Genomic DNA, 7,696 nt, shown 5'->3' with positions numbered 1-7,696 from the left:
TTATCCGAGATAAACAGCCAGCCAGCGTGGCGAACATTTCATGACCCACTTTACCACACACCTAGATCTCCTCTGACGCATACCACAGCTAAAGTTGTCACTGTGAAGTGAAGATTAAGCTTTGAAAAAGAAAAAAACTTGCCTCAAGCACCGAACGACTGCACCTACTCAGCCACCGGAGGGAGTGTTTTGCCAACCGCCCCCTACCACACGCACCAGTGACGTCACGCTGTGACGCACCCCGGTAAAGATCTATTCACTGCAGCGTGGGGAATGGGGAACTGTACCGCAAGTCAGAGGCGTTCTCACAAGCCCCTATGAAAGCACAAGAGGAATTTCACTGCCTTACGGGCTGTCGATAGATGCTGATTGTGCTGTAGTAACACCAACACGAAAAGTGGCTGATAATTCAGTCACTTCAGGGTGTTGGAAAGTCTCTGCGAGGCAAGACGAGGATAGTGGCTCAGCAAGTGTTTGATATTTGCCTCGGCATCGCAAATATCTCAGGCCGTATGGTCATTGATTCACATTAACGTAAAATGCACTTTCATGAAAGCAGCAAGCGAAGCTTCTACCTCACTGAAGGTTGGATGGAGGTTGGAGTTGAAATGAAGGTTTCAGTTAATACAGTCGGGTATGCCTTATGTTTGGAATGTTCCACACCATAAGCGCGAAACTGGGGGTCAGTTGTCGAATGCAAGTCGCTTCACTCTGCTTAAAAATGCTGGCAAGTCAGATCTCAATCATGCTGTTGCACTTGCCATGCCATTGTGCGGGTAAAGCAATGGAAGGGATGATTCTTACATGACTGGAGTGGCACTCAGAGCGGTATGTATCTATTAGAACTTTGGTTCAACCTATGGGAATCACGCAGCATGTTGTCGCTTTTTGTCGCCCCGTCTTTGTGTGAACCTCTTTTATTACAACTCGACTGATTGCCTCTAAGATCATAAGGCTGGAGCTGTGGGGCACGCTACGCATTCATCGGTTCCTGAAGCTTTAGATTCGCATCGCTTTGTAACGGTGTGTTCGCCTATTCATGGCTGTTAAACAGACTGTCCCTTTTTTGAATAGACTTTTGGTTTTCAGATGAAGCTTTTCATATAAATGATGGGATGACGCGGACGACAAGTGACATTCAGTTGCGCATTTTGGCATAAAATGAACGAAGTAGGAAAGTTAATGAACTGTTGAATAATTCTCCGGTGTTCAGCAGGTGAACATAAAAAATGTGCATACTTCACAGTGTGCGATGTACGCAGTCTCAAACAGCACCTTCTAACACAACTATGTACACTGACGTAGATGATCTTCAATGTTTTACTAAATAGGCAGTCAAAATTCACACCATCACATTACCTTTATTTATCCGCCTCATTGACATATAGGGCGAAGCGATGCTGGTTCAATTAACGTTCTGAAAAACATTGTATTCTGGCTCATGTCGCTCGTTAACGCTCGTAGCTCCTGCTGTCAAGGCAGTACTGTCCGTCCCCTCTGTTTATGAAAAAAAACACAAAGGTTAGCGGTTCACAAACAGTCTTCAATAGAGATAAATCATGGTATTAGTAATAATGCGTTTCTATATACAGGACAACTCAAGAACCCGTGCAACATGAGCAAACATGAGAGCGAATAAGCGAATATAGAAGTGAACATAACAGGATTACAGTTTGCTTACTATGTACTGTTTGTTTTTTTGGTACTCCTAATCTATTTCTGCTTGCACGAAAATAAATGACTCTCAAATATCGTGTAAGCTGCTCTGCTATAATTCCATGACTGGACCTGCACGAGTAGATCATGTCATTCGTTTCCAAAGAAGTCACTGCTGTGTCAAAATGGCATATGAGTGTTTGTTAGGAAAGAGAGAGATAGAAGTGAGGGAGAACTGTTGTCTTGCAGATAGGCTACCACGCAAGAAATATAATTGCCAATTACAGGAAGCGCTGTAGGGAAGAAAAGGACTAGAATATTGTCACGGGGTCGTGACGTGGCCGAAGACAGGAGACTTCGTGTTAGGATTTAACTGTTTATTTGGGCGAACCTGTGCCCGGTAAACTGAAAGTCCAATTACAGCAGCAGTCTCGCACAGATAGCAGTCTCGGACTGATAGCGGCGAACGGAGCGTCGGCCTTCGATCAACAACTGACAAGAGGCGAAGCGCGTCGGCATTTATACTCCCGCCGTCGAATGTTCTAGCGCTATCGCTGGCGGCGGCGTACGTTCCAGAACAATCTGTATTGTTCGCACAGTGGGCGTGATCTTATCGAAATGATCTACTACAGTCCGGAACATTCTAGAAACCTGCAGGCGTGGTTTGCGCCGAGAATCGTGTCGTGTTTTCGGACGATAACAAAAACTTGGGAAATGGAACGTGGCATTGCCCCCCTCTGAAAAAAGGCATCGTCCCGATGCTTTAACTAAAGAGTAAAGTACAATAATAATGCAAGAAGGTACAATGAATAAATTACGATACAACAATAATACAAAAAAACACTAGTTCAGTTTGTTAACGCGCATGAAACGGCTTGAGGCGCGCGACATGGACGACTTCGGGTCGCGATCGGCGTCGTTGAGAGTTCGTGATGCCGTCGGGGACAACCTCGTAATCAAGTGGGCCGAGCCGTCGAACCACCCTGTACGGTCCGAAGTACCGTCGCAGAAGCTTTTCACTTAGTCCACGTCGGCGTATCGGCGTCCACACCCAAACACGTTCACTGGGCTGGTATTCCACGAAGCGTCGTCGAAGGTTGTAACGGTGGCTGTCGGTCGTCTGTTGATTCTTGATACGGAGACGCGCAAGTTGTCGGGCTTCTTCGGCGCGTTGAAGGTACTCGCTCACATCGAGGTTTTCTTCGTCGGTGACGTTGGGTAACATGGCATCGAGCGTCGTTGCCGGGCTCCTTCCGTAGACCGATTTGTATGGCGATATCTGCGTCGTCTCTTGCACCGCCGTGTTGTATGCGAAGGTCACATACGGAAGAATGGCGTCCCACGTCTTGTGTTCGACATCGACGTACATTGACAGCATGTCGGCGATCGTCTTGTTAAGCCGCTCGGTGAGGCCGTTGGTCTGTGGGTGGTACGCTGTCGTCCGGCGGTGGTTTGTTTGGCTGTATGCCAAGATTGCTTGAGTTAAGTCGGCAGTGAATGCCGTTCCTCTGTCGGTGATAAGGACCTCTGGGGTGCCATGACGTAGGACGATATTTTCGACGAAGAATTTAGCTACTTCGGATGCACTGCCTTTTGGCAGGGCTTTTGTCTCGGCGTAGCGGGTGAGGTAGTCGGTAGCTACCACGATCCACTTGTTACGGAAAGCCGACGTCGGGAACGGCCCCAGTAGGTCCATACCAATCTGCTGGAAAGGTCGGCAAGGTGGATCAATAGGCTGCAGAAGTCCCGCTGGCCTTGTCGGCGGTGTCTTGCGTCGCTGACAGTCCCGGCATGTTCTCACATAACGAGTGACGTCGGTGGTAAGGCGTGGCCAGTAGTACCTTTCTTGTATCCTGGCGAGCGTGCGAGAAACACCGAGGTGCCCTGCCGTCGGATCATCGTGAAGGGCCTGCAGGAGTTCTGGTCGCAGAGCTGAAGGCACCACAAGAAGGTACTTAGCTCGAAGCGGTAAAAAGTTTTTCTTTTGTAGAAGACCGTTTCGTAGAAAGAACGACGCAAGTGCGCGCTTGAATATCTTCGGGACTTCGGCGGTCCTGCCTTCGAGGTATTCTATTAGGGCCTTAAGTTCCGGGTCGGCCCTCTGTCGTTCAGCGAAGTCGTCGGTAGTTATCGTTCCTAAGAAGTAGTCGTCATCCGGGTCGTCGGGTAGCGGTTGGTCGACAGGCGCACGAGAGAGACAGTCGGCGTCGGAGTGTTTTTTGCCGGACTTGTAAATGACAGTAATGTCATATTCTTGAAGTCTCAGGCTCCATCGTGCGAGGCGACCTGAGGGGTCCTTCAAGGTGGCTAGCCAACACAATGCGTGGTGGTCGCTCACAACTTTGAAGGGCCTGCCGTAGAGGTAGGGGCGAAATTTCGACGTAGCCCAGATGATGGCGAGGCACTCCTTTTCTGTTGTGGAATAATTTGCTTCTGCTTTGGATAGCGATCGGCTGGCGTAACTAATAACCCTTTCAAGTCCGTCAGCCCTCTGCACAAGAACGGCGCCAAGACCTACGCTGCTTGCGTCAGTATGTATTTCTGTCTCGGCGAATTCGTCGAAATGGGCAAGTAACGGAGGCGTCTGGAGGCGATGTTTAAGCTCCTGGAAAGCGTGTTCCTGCGGCGTTTCCCACTTAAACTCCACGTCGGCCTTGGTAAGGTTAGTGAGAGGATCGGCGATGCGGGCGAAGTTTTTCACGAACCGCCTATAATAGGCACACAGGCCCAGAAATCGGCGCACGGCTTTCTTGTCAGTGGGCGGCGGGAAGTCGGCGATGGCGGCTGTTTTCCGTGGATCGGGACGAACTCCAGACTTGCTGATAACGTGCCCCAGAAACAAGAGCTCCTCATACGCAAATCTGCACTTTTCTGGCTTCAGTGTGAGCCCGGAAGTCTTGATGGCTTGAAGTACAGCTTCAAGGCGCCGAAGATGCTCGTCGAAACTCGAGGAAAACACGACGACGTCGTCCAAGTACACAAGGCAAGTCTGCCACTTCAATCCTGCCAGTACTGTATCCATAACGCGTTGAAACGTTGCAGGCGCTGAGCAAAGGCCGAAGGGCATCACCTTAAACTCGAAGAGGCCGTCCGGTGTTATGAACGCCGTCTTCTCTCGGTCTCTTTCGTCGACTTCGATTTGCCAATAGCCAGTCTTAAGGTCCATTGACGAAAAGTACTTGGCGTTATGGAGCCGATCAAGTGCGTCGTCTATTCGTGGGAGGGGATACACGTCCTTTCTTGTGATTTTGTTCAGGCGGCGATAATCGACGCAGAAACGTAGGGTCCCATCCTTTTTCTTCACTAACACCACGGGGGATGCCCATGGACTCTTGGACGGCTGGATAATGTCATCCCGCAGCATTTCATCAACTTGTCTCTTCATGGCCTCACGTTCTCGCGTCGAAACCCTGTATGGACTCTGACAGAGTGGTCTGGCATTTTCTTCGGTTATGATGCGATGTTTCGTGATTGGGGTCTGCCGAATTTTCGATGACGACGAAAAGCAATCTTCGTACTGCAGGAGCAGGGCCTTGAGCTGTTCTTGCTTAGCGTTCGGAAGTCTGGGATTGACGTCGAAAGCTAGGGGAGGGGCTTGGTTCCTCTGAGCAGGCTCCGCAGAATCGGCAAGGGCGAAAGCACTGGTGGCTTCGACAATTTCTTCGATGTATGCGACTGTTGTTCCTTTGTTCACATGTTTGTACTCATTGCTGAAATTCGTGAGCAAAACCGTTGCTTTGCCTCCCCGCAGCTCTGCAATTCCTCTTGCGACGCAAATATTTCGGGTGACCAACAGATGCTGACTGCCTTCAACGACGCCTTCCAAGTCAGGTGATTTAGGAGCGCCGACTGAAATAATGACGCTTGAGCGAGGCGGAATGGTGACTTGTTCTTCCAGCACATTCAAGGCATGGTGTCCTGACGGCGTGCGCGCCGGTAGTGCTTCTTCTGTGGATAACGTTATCGACTTTGTTTTTAGGTTGATGACAGCACCATGGAGGCATAAGAAGTCCATGCCAAGGATGACATCTCTCGAGCAACGCTGTAGAACTACGAAGTCTGTAGGATAAATACGGCCGTTAATGGTGACTCTCGCTGTGCAGATTCCTGCAGGCGTTACGAGATGACCTCCGGCTGTGCGGATTTCAGGGCCTTTCCAAGCTGTCCTAACTTTCTTTAACTTCGCGGCGAACGACCCACTGATGACAGAATAGTCGGCTCCAGTATCGACGAGAGCAGTCACACTGTGGCCGTCGATAAGAACGTCGAGGTCGCTAGTTCGCCGTCTCGCATTACAGTTAGGGCGTGGCGTCGGGTCACGGCTGCGTCGGCTTGTTCCGCTGCTTCCATGCTGCGTCGTCAGGCCACCTTCGGTAAATGAGCTTTCGCCGTCAGGGCTTTGCCTTGCTGGCGTTGTGTTCGGAAAGCTCCGTCGCGGCGTCGTCGTCGTCGGAGGATCTTCGGTAGTTCGTCGCACAGCAACCGCACCTCCACCGGTTGCTGCCTTTAGTTTCCCGGATACGGGCTAGGAGACCGGCCCCGCGTTGGGCCAGAGTACTGCCGGTGGTGCGGTGACGTGCGGCGGCTGGGCGACGGCGAACGCGAAGGGCTTCGTGGTGTCCACCGAGTTCCTGTCAGGTAGTCGGCGATGTCACGTGGTCGTTCTCCTGGCTGTGGACGCGGTGCATTGACGGCGAAGCCACGCAGTCCCATCTGTCGGTACTGGCAACGGCGGTATGTGTGTCCAGCCTCGCCGCAGTGGTAGCAGAGCGGGCGATGGTCAGCGGTGCGCCAGACGTCAGTCTTCCTTGGTGCACTGCGCTGGGCCGCTGGCGAACGGTATGACGTCGGTGGGGGTGGTGGCGGCGGTGGCGTCTGTCGACGGAAGTGCGATGGGGCGGCGTTTTGGCGTGGACGGGGAGGAGCGTTGTGGCGCAGTGCAGCGGCGTAGCTCATAGCTTCCGGCTCGGGCAGCGGTGCGTGGGGAATTTGAAGCGATTGCCGAACTTCTTCTCGCACAATGTCGGCAATTGAATCCACTTGAGGCTGGGCTGAAGGCAACAGCTTGAGCAGCTCTTCCCGCACGATCGCTCGGATCGTTTCACGCAGGTCTCCGGAGTTACTGGCTTGAGCAGCAGCGCAGTCTGCAGTCAGGCGACGATTAAACTGTCTGGTGCGCATGTCCAGGGTCTTTTCGATAGTGGTCGCTTCTGCTACATATTCTTGGACGGTTATCGGTGGGTTTCTCATCAGTCCCGCGAAGAGCTCCTGTTTGACCCCTCGCATGAGGAAACGAACTTTTTTCTCCTCAGGCATGTCTGGATCAGCGTGACGGAATAGTCGGGTCATTTCTTCTGTGAAAATGGCGACATTTTCATTTGGTAGCTGAACCCGAGTCTCTAATAAAGCAGCGGCCCTCTCTTTGCGAGCGACGCTCGCGAACGTTTGAAGGAATGCGCCGCAGAAAACATCCCACGTTCGGAGCGTGGACTCCCGATTTTCAAGCCAAGTCCTTGCGGTGTCTTCCAAATAGAAGAACACACGACGCAGCTTTTCGTCATGGTCCCAGTGGTTGAGGGCGGCCACACGGTCGTATGTCTCCAGCCAGGACTCCGGGTCTTCGAACGATGACCCATGAAAAATTGGTGGTTCCCTGGGTTGATGCATGACCATCGTGGGCTGGGACGCTGCGGTTGTCATTGTCGCTGCAGTCGCGGTCATGGCCTTCGTCTTCCGCGCCTTGTCTGGTAGAAGCCCGTACTCCGGTGGTAGCCCTTGCTGTCGGCGGCTTGTTCGCTGCTCCTGGTTTGTGTCGGTGTCTTCTCCGCGACGTGGGCTGGGTTCACGGCTTGACGGGGGCGTCCGGTACATGAACGAAGCAGCACCTCCACCAGATGTCACGGGGTCGTGACGTGGCCGAAGACAGGAGACTTCGTGTTAGGATTTAACTGTTTATTTGGGCGAACCTGTGCCCGGTAAACTGAAAGTCCAATTACAGCAGCAGTCTCGCACAGATAGCAGTCTCGGACTGATAGCGGCG

This window comes from Rhipicephalus microplus, chromosome X (genome assembly GCF_043290135.1).
Source record: "Rhipicephalus microplus isolate Deutch F79 chromosome X, USDA_Rmic, whole genome shotgun sequence".
In the NCBI taxonomy this organism is placed as follows: Eukaryota; Metazoa; Arthropoda; class Arachnida; order Ixodida; family Ixodidae; genus Rhipicephalus; species Rhipicephalus microplus.
The sequence above is the reverse complement of the archived record's forward strand: the minus strand, read 5'-3'. Positions refer to the sequence as shown.